The sequence below is a fragment of the Typopeltis vanoorti genome, chromosome 18, assembly GCF_054136105.1.
Source record: "Typopeltis vanoorti isolate ZY-2024b chromosome 18, IOZ_Tvanoo_1.0, whole genome shotgun sequence".
Lineage (NCBI taxonomy): Eukaryota > Metazoa > Arthropoda > Arachnida > Uropygi > Thelyphonidae > Typopeltis > Typopeltis vanoorti.
The window spans coordinates 91445154-91460026 of NC_143566.1; the positions used below are offsets into that span (position 1 = coordinate 91445154).

Consider the following 14873-nt stretch of genomic DNA (forward strand, 5'->3'; position numbering starts at 1 on the left):
AATAATAATAATAATAATAAAAAAATTTGTGATTAGAATATAAATATCACAATAGTGTGATATCTGAAACAAAATGGAAAAAAATGGCAATGAGAGCATTGCATAAGTCTGCACTAAAGACAAATAAAGTGAACAACATGATTTTTTTTTTTTCTCGAGAATAGTATGGTGCTATGAGTGTGATATGTATGAATGAGGGAGCAGCATCATTATTTATGTGGAGAGGATAAATAAGAGAGCAGTGTGTGTTTGGGTATACATGAAGTGTGATATGCTGATAGACCATGAGACTTGTTTGAATTGGAGTAGGGAACATGGTGTAAGTAAAATGGCTGTCGAGAAAGACTGGATGTTAAAAAAACATGAAAAATGAATAGCAAAAAAAAAAAAAAAAAGAAAAAAAAAAAAGAACGTAAATTATCATTATTATTATTCAGGCCTCCATGGAGTCAAGATGCTCATCTTGGGAGGACCTTCCTAGGAAACACAAAGTCTATCATACCACTCATTGAACTCATTGACTGTTCTTGCTCTCACCACTCTATCAGGCAATGCATTCCATGGTTCAACCCCCCCCCCTCCACAGAAAGAAACCACTCCTCACCCTCTTGCTCACAGCTTCCTTTCGTAACTTACAGGGATGGCCACTTGTCATCCCTCCTTCCCACTGTTCCACCAAGTGAAAGAACTCCCCAGTGTCAACCCTAACCCTGACGATAAGAAGAAGTGGAAGAATGATGATAAAAAAGTATATGCGACTGACAGTATGATAGCAAAAAAAATTAACAAGATTTGAAAGGTGAGTTGGTGAAGATAAGGAAGAGATGAAGCAGATGCAGAGTGAAATGAAGAGAATTGTAGATATGTATGGAAGAGTGAAGAAGACGGGAAGGAATGATGGCAGTATGGAAAAAAAAAAAAAGGAGTATTGAATGGCTCATGAGTGGCATTATATGGGGATTCGATTATTAGAGGTATGATGAATGAGAGGATGCACAAGGTTTGTTTTTCGGAGGGATGGGGGGGGAGTGGTGGGTAGAATGATTGTGATTGAGATGTTGGATATGAGCATTCAGCGAGCAAAAGAGTTGGTAGTGGTAATAGGAAGAAATGATTTGAAACAAGGAAAAAGAGAATGTAAGAATGGATATCAGCATGTTGTTGAAGAGAGTAAAAGTGTGGTAAGAAAGGTAGTCAGTGTATTGTCTCAGATATGATAGCAATCAGTTGAGGCTGAGAGTAAAGATCATAAATGATATGTTAGAAAAATGTCTGTAGAGAAAGTAGTGCAGTGTGTGAATGTGCAGGATGAGTTTTAAGGATGAATTGAAATGTATAAGAGTGACGGACTGCATTTGAATAATTTTTGCGTGAATCATCTGAAGTGGCTGATGCTGAAAGGGAGAGTGATGAATACAGAGAATGGGTCTGAGAAAGTAAAAAGCAATGCAGAGGAGAGTGAGGAAGGAGGGATTGTAGTGCTCATGAATGGAGATGTGGGTAGCATGCATTAGGAATATGAAAGAACAAGTGTGCAAGACAGATAGGGATTGGGAGGGAATCAGAAGAGACAAGAGGAATATAGCTTATGAAGGATTGATTCTCAAAGAGAAGTGAATTTTTGAGTATACAAAAAATAATGGGTAGGATGGCCTGGATGTAGGGGGGAGCAGTTAGGTTTGGAGATGGTACTGGATGGGTAATAATGAAAGAGCATGGCAAAGCCACATTTAATAAGTGGAATCAATGAAATTTATTATAGATTCAGAAATGAACTGTATATATAAAAGAAGTGTCAGAAACAAGGAGAAAAAAATTTTGCATTGATTGTTCATTCATTTAGAAATTATTGGAATAAGTGAGCCATGGTTAGATGAATATCTAACCATGAGTATGGCATTTTTTCAATGAAGACAGAAAAAGTATAAAGGTAGGCGGAGTGCTGTTGATGATAGAAAAGGAGTTGTACCCAAGCAAGGGGGAAATAGTGGCAGTAGTTTCAAGGCTGAATTGTGTGAGATGGAAGTAAATAGAATGCAGTGCTTAGTTGAATTCTTAATGGAATTGTGCTGGCACTAGTGAGCCAAGTGCTGTGCACATGTCTAAGAAGAGCTCCTGATTAAGATAAGTTATTCTAGAAATAATTAATTATATATGCGTAATTGTTTGAGTAAGAGTGGCTGTAAACATTGTGTGCTACCGGTATTATTAGTGTTAGGGATTTTTCTTGCCTAAACTTAATTATGAAATCATTATTATTAGACCTAGTAACCATCAGAGAAAAAAAAATGGCGGTGGCATTGTCATTCCATGATTTTAATTTAGATTCCAGGCGTTTCGTTAAGTGTGAGGTCTGTTATATGTATTCCTTCGATTACATAAATGATTTGTGGATGTTTAGCGCGAATGGAAGAAGGGGGTGTGCGAAGTGTGACCTGAATGAGGAACTGATGAATGCAAATATGAAATTGATGACAGAAAGTGTTAGGAATGAAAATGTCGCGGGAAACATGAGTGCATGTTTGAAAGAGAGGTGAAAAAATGCTAAAAAATCAGTAAAAAAGTAAAAGAGCGATTTCAAAACCATAATGGATGTTAAAAGGGATGAAAGTGAGGCGAGAGTGGCAGAAGGAAATGAAAACGAGAGAACGAATGAAACTAGAAATGGTGTTACGCAGAAATCTAAAGTGAAAAAAATCGAAAGAATGAATGATAGCGAAAAAATAATTAATGATGGCGAAAGTTGGATGCATGTTAGACTGAAAGTACAGAAACAAAGAAGGATGAATGAGAGTGAAAGTGAGAAGAGGGGGTCGAGAGTTAGAAAGATTTAATGATAGAGAGAATGTGTCGCGAGATTCGGAAGTTGAATTGGATGAGGCATGAAATGAAATGGATGCGGAATGAAATTAAGAAAATGCAGGTCAAAACTATTAAAATAAATCATGATGGCATGAAAGAATTAACGAAAGATGAGCGAGTGGCATTGTATGGTGACTCCATTATTAAAGGTGTGCTAGAGGATAGAATGCACAAGGTATGTTTTCCAGGCGGTAAAATGAGAAGTAGAGTGATTGAGGCATTGGAGATGAGGCGGGAGCGAGCAAAAGAGTTAATAGTATTAATTGGTACAAATGATTTGAGAGAGGACAAAGAGCGTGTCAAAATGGATATCAGGAGGCTGCTTGGAAGGATAAAAGAGAATAGTGTGACAGGAAGGGTAGTCAGTGTGTTGCCTAGGTATGACTGTGGTGAAATGAGGTGGAGAGCAAGGATTATGAATGATATGCTAGCTGAAATGTGTGAGGAGATGGGATTACAGTTTGTTAATGTGTGGAATGAGTATGAGGGACGAAGTGAGCTGTATGGGAGCGATGGACTGCATTTGAGTGGTTATGGTGTGAGTCGCTTGGAGAGACTGCTGCTGGAAGGTAGAGAAGTGAATAGAGAGAATGAATCAGATCGAGAGGGGAGTGATGTGGAAGAGCAGGAGAGTAAGGCAGGAGATATTGAAGAAGTGGATATGAATGGGGAAGTGAGTGGTATGAGTATAGAAAATGAGAGAATGGGTGTCTGAGAGGAGCACGGAAATGGCAAGGCCCAGGGTGGATAGGGGTACACAGCGTGAGAAAGGTGGATGTTCCAAGAGGAGGTGAGAGGATGTGTAGGCAGGAAAGGAATGGGATGACCAGGGATCAAGAGGAAACAGATGGAATTGCAAAGTGTTCTAAAATGAAGAAGCAGAAAGGGAAATGGCCCCAGTCCAGCATGGAGAGATCACATCGAGTGAGTGGTATCAGTGGAACTAGTTTTAGATCCAGAAATTAACTGTTGTGTTTGTATACCAATGCTAGAAGTATAAGAAACAAGGCAGATGAAATGGTTGCACTAATTGCATCTGTTCACCCAAAGATTGTCGGAATAAGTGAGACATGGTTGGAAGAGAATAACATCCTGCCAGGAATAGAGATGGAAGGGTATGATGATGTGTTTCGTGAGGATAGAAGGGGTAAAAAGGAAAGGGGGAGTGCTATCGATGATAGAGAAAGAGTTATGTCCATACAAAGTAGAGATGCAAGATGCAAGAAGGAAATAGTCCCAGTGGTTTTGACGCAGTATGGTGTGAGATAGAGGTGAATGGAATCAAATACTTGGTGGGATGTTGTTATAGACCAGGTAATATGGATAGTGGTGATAGTGAAATGTATAGTCAAATTAGCCAAGCAAATAAGAAAAGGGTGATCATTATGAGTGATTTTAATTATGGAAATATAGACTGGAATGAAGAGATAGCAACTGGAAGTAAAGAAAATGAGTTTCTTGAGTTTCTGAGGGATAACTACCTCAGACAGTATGTAACAGAGGGCACACGAGGATTAAGGGTCTTGGATTTGGTCATCTCATCAGAGGATGTAATTATAAATGAGGTGTCAAATTATCAACAAATTGGTGAGAGTGACCATGAGGTGATTACCTGGGTGGTTGCCAGCAGGGTGGAGACCCCTGTGAGAAAAGGGTACATGTGGAACTACAAGGGGGTTATTATGAAGAGCTCAAGAGACAGCTTGTGGTTGTAGCATGGAATGAGGAGTTATCTGGAAAAGAGATCAATGGAGCTTGGGGAATTTTCAAAAACTATCTAGCAGATGCAATGTCTAAATGTATTCCAAGGGTGAGAAGGTTAAATAAAGTAGGTGTGAGATGGATGAATAAAGAGATTAAGCATGCGATACAGATAAAAAGGGCATTGTGGAGGCAGCATAAGAGAAGTGGAAGTAACCAATTTCATGAGGTCTACAAAGACCAGGCAAGGAGGGTGACTTGGTTGGTGAGAGTAGCTAAAGAGAGGTATGAACAGCAGTTAGCTAATGAAGCCAAAAAGAATTCTAGAGAGTTCTTTCGATATGTAGCCAGCAAAAGAAAGAATGATTATGGAAGGATGACATTGATAGGAGAAAATGGTATAAAGACAGCTGTAGCAGAATGTGTGGTGGAGATACTTAATGAGCAGTTCATAAAAATCTTTCAATCTTGTGAATGTGACTTCATGGAGAGATTGAGAGCAGCAGATGATGGGGAGGAGAGACTGACTGTAAGTGAGCAACAGGTGTTTGGGGAGTTGAGTAAACTAGATGTAAATAAGGCTGTGGGAGTTGATAATATATCACCACGTATTCTGAAGGAAAGTGCCAGAGAGTTGACACCTGCCTTGACATATTTTTTTAATACGAGTCTTGCACTTGGTCAAGTTCCTAAGGCGTGGAAGGAGGGCAAGATTGTGCTACTTCATAAAGGAGGTGATCGAACTCAAGCATCAAACTATAGGCCTATCTCTGTGTCAGGTGTTGTGGTTAAGTTGTTGGAGAAGCTTGTGAGAACTAGGATCCAGAGTTGGGTTGACAACAATGGTATAATCTTTGATGGACAGCATGGATTTGCTAAAGGGAGGTCATGATTTAGTAATCTACTTACTCATTACAATAAAGTGACTGCTTCCTTGGACAGACGAGAAGGATACACAGTAATATACTTGGATTTCGCAAAGGCTTTTGATAGAGTACCTCATGATAAGTTGACAGTCAAACTAGAACAGATGGGGGGTTGGATATTAGATTAGTGCATTGGATTGGAGACTGGCTATCTGATAGGTATCAACAAGTTGTGTATGGGGGTGCAATATCCAGGAAAAGGAAAGTCACTAGTGGAGTGCCTCAGGGGTCTGTTTCAGAGCCATTACTATTTAACTTGTATATTAATGATATTGGCAAAGATTTGGATGGAAGTCAGTTGTTTGCAGATGATGCAAAGTTGGGACAAAACATAAAGAGTAGTGAAGATGTTGTGGCCTTGCAAGAAGACTTGAATAAACTGAGTAATTGGGCAAGCAAATGGGGATGTGAGTTAAATGTTGCAAAATGTAAGGTTTTAAAATTTGGAAAACAAAGATGGGATGCAGAATTTATGCTTGGTGAGAATATATTGTTGGAGGTAGAGGAAATAAGAGATTTGGGGGTGACAGTGAATAAGGATCTAAAATTTAGGGGACACATCGTCAAAATTGTGAAGACAACACAAAGGCTTCTGGGAATAATGCAGAGGACACTGACGTGTAGAAGTAGGGAAATTCTTGTTCCATTGTATAAGGCTTTGATTAGGCCACACATGGACTATTGTGCCCAGATATGGTCACCGGGTTTTCAGAAGGATGAAGAGATGTTGGAAAGGCTCCAAAGGTGACTACTAAGGTAGTTTCTGATCTCTGGGATGTCGAGTATGAGGAAAGATTGAGAAGATGTAATTTGCAGAGTCTGGTGGAGAGAAGGAAGAGGGGAGATATGATAGAGTCCTACAAGTTGGTAAGGGGTTGTTATAAGATCAATGGTGGAGAAGTTCTACAGAGAATAGTGGGAGATCAGGGGAGAACCAGAGGTCATCCCTGGAAACTATAAAGAGGGTGTGAGAGGCAGGTTTTTTTCGTGCAAAGTTGTGAATGATTGGAATGCCTTGCCGGAGAGTATGGTGTCTGCAAGGAGTTTGAGTATGTTTAAGACTCGGTATGATGAGATGTGTGTGTGTGATAAAAAGGACCTCCCAGATAAGTCTTTGACTCCATGAAGTCTTGGGGTAATAATAATAATAATATTTATTATATGCACCTATTCATACGAATATAGTAATTTTATTATTGCAAATATTTTAACCAGAAGCTTAGTGGCCATCACGTAGAATTTATGCTTCATGGTGATATATTTTTGGAGGTGGAGGAAATAAGAGATCTTGGGGTTATGGGGGATAAGGATCTGATATTTGGAGGGCACATTGCCAAAACTGTCAGAACAACACAATGAGTTCTGGGAATAATGCAGAGATACCGATTTTTAGAAGTATGGAGATTCTGGTTCCATTGTATAAGACCTTGATTAAGCCACATATGCAGTATTGTGCACAGATTTCATCACCTGGTTTTCAAAAGAACAAAGAGATGTGTTAGAAAAAGTCCAGAGGCAATTGACCAAAATAGTTTCTGATCTCTGGAAACCTGAATATGAGGAAAGGTCAAGAAGATGCAATTTAGAGTATCTAGTGCAGGGATGAATTCTCCATGCTGGCTGTGCAAGCTCATTAATTGAGAAAGAAGTAATATTTATTTGTTAATAAATGCATGCATTTATAAGTATTCCATTTAGGCTTTTATTTTTGTAGACAGAAGACGTCTAAAGCTTGCGCAGCAATAATTAAGCTATGCATTGTGTATCGAAGGCTGATGCTTGCTCGTCTTGTCAAAGCTACCTTGGCTTGCTCGGTTGCAAGAGCTTCCAGGTCCTCGCAGCAGCACTGTGATTTCATGCGTGTGTGCATAGCCATTTCCGCTCCCTTCATGTCGTCTTAAACACAGGCCATACACAGCCAAAGTAGCTCTAGCCAGTGAGCTTCAGCCAGCCTTTACAAGTGTTCATGTTGCTTGGGTAAATTTAAGTTACAACCAACTTTTTATGACGATGTTATTGACCAGTTCATAAAGAAGAACCGTACGGTAGAATTTGTATTCAAGTAGCTAAATTGAAAAAGATAGAATATCATTTGCAAAATAAATGTTGTATTTGTATGATTAAATGTACATAAATTTCTAAATACAGCAACCCCTCGATTAGTGCGCCTAATGGTTCCTTAAAACAGGCGCATTAATTGAATATAATAAGCTATGGGAAAAAGTATAATTCGTTCCTCAAATTTCTTTTCAGAACCTTAATTTTTTTATAAAAGAATTAAGGTATGTCTCAGGCCTAGTTAAAAGAAAACCATGAAGCTGAAAAACAATTAAACATATTCAGAATATAAATTTTATTATTCTACTTCTTAACAAAGAATTGAGCTAGCATAGTTTAGCGGGCATTTTGTTTCTCTTTTTCATACAATAGACAGTATGGCCCTATTGCCTCTTCTACTCTTCTGAAAATTTTACTGCTTCTCTCTTCATCAGGATCAGCCTCTAAGCATTGCTGCTTAAAAACTTTGATTGTACAAAAAATATTTTCAAATTGTTTCTATAAAATCTCTTTTGGCTGACTATCAGTGGTTAAATTTTCTTCATATTCTTCAATATCTTCCCGCTGTGCATCTAAATTTAGCAGGTCGGAATCACTCAATTCTTCAGAATGAGATTTAATTAACTCTTGGATGTTGTTATTATTATTATTATTTCCCAAGACCCCATGGAGTCAAAGACTCATCTGGGAGGTCCTTTTATCACACACACACACATCTCATCATACCGTGTCTTAAACACACTCAAACTCCTTGCAGACACCACACTCTCAGACAAGGCATTCCAATCATATTACAATCAAGTATATTACTGTGTATCCTTCTCCTCTGTCCAAGGAAGCAGTCACTTTATTGTAATAAGTTATTATTGTCAATCTTATCAAAACCCAGTTCATGCCCGATGTTGGCAATTTCCTCAACAACAACATTATCCATTTCATTTGAAAAGATTCCAAAATCTTTTGCACAAATACAAATGGCTTGCATATTGCTAGCAGTAATTTCATTCCAATATTGATGAATATTTTCAATAGCAGATTTAACATTAAATTTCTTCCAGAATTCTACTAATGTCATATAATTCTCACCAGATGTTGCTTCTATTGCCTGTTTAAATGTTCTTCTCAGGTAGTATGCCTTAAAGGTTACGTTAATCCCCTGGTCCATAGGTTGTATGAGAGAAGTTGTATTTGGCAGTAAAAATTTGGAACATAGTATACATGGAAATAGTGTAGTATGCCATTAAAAATAACTTTGTAAAATGTTTTAAATCGATAACTAAATTATTTTATTTCATTCTGGTGAGTGATTTTTTAAAATAGTTAGCCATAAAAATGTATAGATAGAAAATTTTTAAAATCTGTAACATTTATTTTTAAGATGTATATAGGTGCACTAATCGAATTTGGGTATAAAAAAAATGACTCACTAATCAAAGGATTACTGTATATAGTTTTAAATGGTCAGTAATTCATTATTCCGCTAATCAGACTTTAATCACACCTCTCACTCTCTCAATGATAACAAGAGCAAGCGTGAATTTCAAGACCAGCATTCGCCCCTGATCTAGTGGATAGGAGGAAGAGGGATGATATGATAGAGACGTACAAGTTGGTAAGGGGTTGCTATAGGATTAATATTGAAGAAGTTTTTCAAAAAATGGTGGGAGATCAGGGAAGTACAAAAGGTCATCCCTGGAAGATGTATAAGGAGGGTATGAGCAAGGGAGTGAGAAGTTTTTGCACAGAGAGTTGTGAATAGGCAAGGTATGATGAGCTGTGTGTATGACAAAGGGACCTCCTAGATGAGTTAGACTTCATGAATCCAACTCATAGGATCATCAGTTAGGATAATAATAATCAGTGCATCAGCATAATCACAAGGTGAAGCTACAATAAAGAATGTTAATTCTATTTATAGAGTTAAGGTGCCAGATGCCAATAAAATAAGATTATAATTAAGACCCAAATTTAAAATTAAGTGATTTGAAATAAAATTAAATTTAATTACATAATGAAATGCAGGAAATGCCATGGGAAGCCTCTTGTTCACCTGCACTTGCTGATTTCTTTAGAGCATCCTGAAGAATACTATTCTCTTTAATACAACCCCAACCTTCCTTTTGGGTTCAATACATACGTGATGTGTTTGCCATATGGCAGACTAGGAAGAATCTTTACTTATCTTTTTAACCAAAATCAACAGCCTACACCTGAACATCAACTTTACTATGGAAAGGATGGACAATTAGCCTTCCTGGATGGATGTCCTCCTTGCCCATACCCCTTCTGGAATGCTTGCTACTACTATTCACCATAAACCTATTTTCAAATGCGTTTGGACAGTTAAAATAGGATGTGCTTGTAGCAGTAATTTGGAGTTTGGTTAAAAACAGAAGACCAGGCTTGGTGTGTGCATGTGACATTTAGGTTGGTGTTTATACTACGAATGTTGATAAAGTGTATATGGAATAAAGTTATGGAATATGTAAAGTGAATATGGAAGAAATTTTTTGTACAGTTTTTGAGTTCTTTTTCAATTACTTTGGGTGGATTTTTTGAAGGAAGCTTTGTTTTATTTTAACTGCAGTGAGCTATTTTGATTTTCTGTTGTGCTTGTATTGCAGAGGCATATTTCTTAAGTGAATAGAATTTTTTACAAAGGAAAAAGAAAGTCCTCTAAGGGGGGAGGTCTAGCAATTTTATCAAATGATTAGCAAGTTTGTTGAAAGCGTTTTCACTTGCTTAGACTATAAATTAAAGATGCCAAGAAAATTTATTCTTGGTTTAATCCTCTACTCAAGTATAAGCAACTATAGTTTGCATGTGAAGTATCTTCATGACTAGGCTACTTGTATGAAGAAGCTAATGACTTCACATCAATTGTCTTAGTATCCTAAAATGCAATGTACACTCCCTTTTGAAAGAGTATAATGCTATACATTGTGGACAGACGAAATATAGTTTTGACCTTTATTGGGGTCTTATCAGTAGGAGCCAGATTCAGCAGGTACTTGCTTATGTTTGCTTACACTTGGATAAAGGATAAAATTAAGAATATAATTTCTTGGCATCTTTAATTTATAGTCTAATCAACTGAAAAACTTTTAAACATCTCTCTCTAATCCAGAGTATTTTAATAATTAGGTGATACATCTTTTCAGTAGTATACATGGGAAATACATATGACTTCTGCATTACTTCAACCTTCATATCTCTTCTGGTTCTGGCTCCCACTGATGGTAGCTTGCTTCCAGGGAGCAGAAAGGTTCTGCTCGGTAGCTGATTTTTGCCTGTTCTTGAGTGGAGTGGAGTGATGAGTTTAGCAGTGATTCTTTAAGGTTACTCAGTGAGATTTAGAGTAATCTTATAATCCAAAAACTCTGAGTGATCTTGTAGATCACTCAGAGTTTTTGGAGAGTTATTCCTGCACACTTTCTCATGGTGCACTCTGTTGGGTATCTAGCTGGTTACTGAATGAACAGATATGGGCTGGCAATATAGGATTTAGGACCAAATTGTATTCTTAAAGGCATAAACCATAACTCAAAATGATGGTACAACATGATGGAATTTCATGCTGGCTGCAGCGTCACCTGATAAAACAAGGCCACAGCTGTTTTCATGAAGAACCAGAGCAAAAAGCAAAAAGTCAGCTATTAGAACAAACCCTAACTCAACATCAGAGGAGATCAAGTTTGGTACCATCAACATAAAAAGCATCAATGGAAAAGAAATGGAACTAGCAGAAGAATTGGATAAGTACCAGATCAATAAAAATAAGTGTTACTGAAACAAAGAGGACAAAAACAGGTGAGATATTCTAAGAAACAAACACAAGAAGTTATATTCAAGAAATTACAATCAGGCAAAAGAGGAGTAGTTATAACATTAAACACTAAATATGAGGATAATGTATTTGAATGGCAGACAATATCAACTAAAACTGGATAGCAGCTGCAAAATGAGACATTTGTGCTTATTGCCCTACAGAAGATTCTACTAAGGAACAAGGAATTTTTGTTCAACTGCATTGTGTGAACTGCCTGCTAAAGAAGGCAGCTGACGTAATGAAAAAGGAAAAGCTAGTCCTTGTTGGAGACGTAACCAACAGAGCAGGAAATGATTACCAGACATACAAGAATTTTTGGGGAAAATTTGGAGAAAAGAGCAAAGTTAATAATAATGTTACGCACCTGCTAGATTTCTGCTCAGGATATGGACTAGTTATTACTAACACAATGTTCCAACATAAAAATGTGCAACATTCACATGGAGAGAAGAAGCTAGAAGTAAAAAAAGTCTCATTGATGATGTTATTATTATTAACATCTGACCTGCATGGAGTCAGACTAAGCATTGTTGAGGGTGATGTTTTTCCATTGGTTCAGGACACAAAAAGTATATAGAGGATTTGAAATAGGAAGTGATCACCATTTCGTGATGAGCAAGATAAAATTGAAGTTCATATTGAAAAGAAGGGCATGTAAGAAAGTTTTAAAACAAATCCAAGTTCAACAACTATCAGATGAGCATTGTAGATTCAAATACACACACATTATTCAAGAAAAATAAAAAGTTTGAAAACAAGAACCAAACTTTGGAGATTCAGCGGCAAACCCTAAAGAAAACTTTGATTGATTAAGAAAGAGAGGCATGTGATTAGGTAATCTGCAAGGTAATCTCCATGAGTCCACCATGATAATCTTGATGGTGGACTCAGGGAGATAAAGAGGCAGAGAAAGAAAAGAAGAAAGCACATCGAAAGTTCCTGGCAAGTAAGTCAGCTTGTGCTCTTAGGTAATACAGAGAAAAATGTTCTGTGAAATTCTCTAAACAAAAGTCATGGGAAGACTTTGGTAAGAACAGAAAATAAATATCGGGAAGGTGATAAAATTATTATTACTATTAACATTTGACCTCCATGGAGTCAAAGACTCATCGTGGAAGGAACAATATTGCACACAATGCTCATCCAACCATGCCTTAAACTGATTCAATGCATCTACAATCACAACACACTAAGGCAATGAATTCCACTCTCCATGTAAAGAACCCACTTCTCGGCTCGTAGCCTCCTGTTCTGCACCCCCCTCCTCAATTCCATGAAAAATCTATTCCATGTCAACCTGATAACAACCACTGACTAGCTTATATGTCGCAAATATATACCCCCTCCTCCTCCTCCTATTCATAAAGTTCTGCAGGCAACATTCTCTCAATATGTCGTTGTACTTTTCACATTTCAAAGCCCACTCACCACCTTTGGGAATCTTCTCTGGACCCCTTTCTAACATATCCTCATCACCATGAAAACTCTCGCAAACAAATATGTGCACAATAATCCATATGAGGCCTGATCCTGGCCTTATAAAATGGTACATCATAACCTCTTTATTTTTCACATCAGGGTCCTACACATTATTGCGATTATCCAACGTGATGTCTTCACAACCTGTGCAAGAATTTCAGGTCACTGTCCACCAGCACTCCCAGATCTCTCATCTCCTCTGCTTCCTTTAAACTTTATCCACCAAATGTATACTTTGCATCCCATCGCTGCTTACCAAATCTCAAAACCTTACACTGTGCAACACTGAAACGATAATTCTACTTACTCGCCCATTCATGCAATCTATGCAAGTCCTCCTGTAAGGCCATTACATATGCTTGACTCTGCATTGCTCTCCTCAATTTTGCATCATCTGCAAATCACTAGTTAAACCCATTCCCAAGATACAAAAAGAATAACAATGGTACCAAAACTGACCCCTGTGGTACACCATTAGTGATCCTCTTCTTTTGGGATACTGCACCCCAGTACAATTTTCTGATACCTATTTAACAAGTTGGTCACTGATCCAACTCAGATGTCTGTTATCCAATCCCATCTGTTTCAATTTATTTAACAGCTTGTGATGTGGCAGTCTATCAAAAGCTTTTGCAAAATCCTATTGCACAAGGTATTTGTTACCATTTCTGTATCCTACTTCTCATAAATCTCTCTAGCCACCTTTATGCAGTGGAACAATTTTACTTTCTTTCCACTCTCATGGAACCAGTGCAATTGCAAGACTCTTATTAAACAGGCATGCCAATGCTACTGCTAATTCCCTGGAACATTCCTTTCAGATGTCATTAAATCCTATCGCCTTCTTTACATTGAGGTTTTTTTTATTTCCTCAAATACCACTCTCCACATTCCCAGGCCTATAGCAACATCCAACTAAATATGTCTTCATGTCGACCTTCACATTACACCACACTGCCTCATAACCACTGTCAATATTTTCCTCTTTCATGTTTACCTTATATGAACATATTTGCCTGCTATCATCAGCAGCCCTCCCCTTCCCTCCTTGTCCTTTTTATCAATAAAAATACTGTATTCTTCCACTTCTATTCCTAGAATATCATCTTCATTCAGCAATATTTCACTTACTCCAATGATTTTGGGACAAATAAACTCAATCAGTGAAATCACTTCATCTACTTTATTTTTGATTCTTCTGGCATTTGTAAACAAACACTGTAATTCATTTCTAGGTCTATATCTAGTCATATCCAAGCCGCTTATTGGTTGTGATTTCCTCACCACACCTGTCCCATCATCTTTATCACTACTTACAAATATATACTCAGTCTCAACTTCCCCACCCACATCACAATATACTCCATCTTCATACTCACCTTCACTGCCACTTTCAACATTCACTCTCCCTATGCCATGTCTCCCTGTTCAACCGGGCTCCCTCCATTTCCCTGCTCTTCTTGCATTCTTATTTTCTCTTCATCTCTAACACTACTATTGTTTTCACTGCTATCTCTTCAGTACCACTCTCCTGATTTTTCACTTCATTTCTTTCATGCATCACACACTCACACTGTACTTCCATCCAGCAACACTTTCCAAAGCCATTCAAATGCAACCCATCATGCCTTTATAACTTTAATTTTCTCTCAAACACATGTGATACATCTACAAACTGTACTCCCTCACAGCTCTGCTGGAGAATACCATTCATGATTTGCTCTCCATTGCAATTCATCATTGTCATAAATTGGCAAACACACCGACAACCTTTCCCACTACACTATCTTTCACTCTTCTCAATAACCTCCCAATAATCATCCTCATTTTCCTTATGTCCACTTAGATCATTTGTCTCTACAATCACCACTAACTCTCCTGCTTGTTTCTTCCTCATGTCCAATGCCTGAATTATCCTACTCATTCTCCATCTTGGATAGCAGACCTCATGGACTCTCTCATTAACTAATCCTCTAGCTATGGAATCTCCTTATACTGCTATCCTGGAATCACTCATC

The 14873-nt window shown here is 37.7% G+C and overlaps 1 protein-coding gene across 1 annotated transcript in view; it reads right to left on the reverse strand.

Moving 5' to 3' along the window:
- Positions 1-14873, reverse strand: part of kcc (solute carrier family 12 member kcc) — an 831023-nt gene that overhangs the window by 268678 nt on the left and 547472 nt on the right. The gene's annotated exons all lie outside the window — the stretch shown is intronic.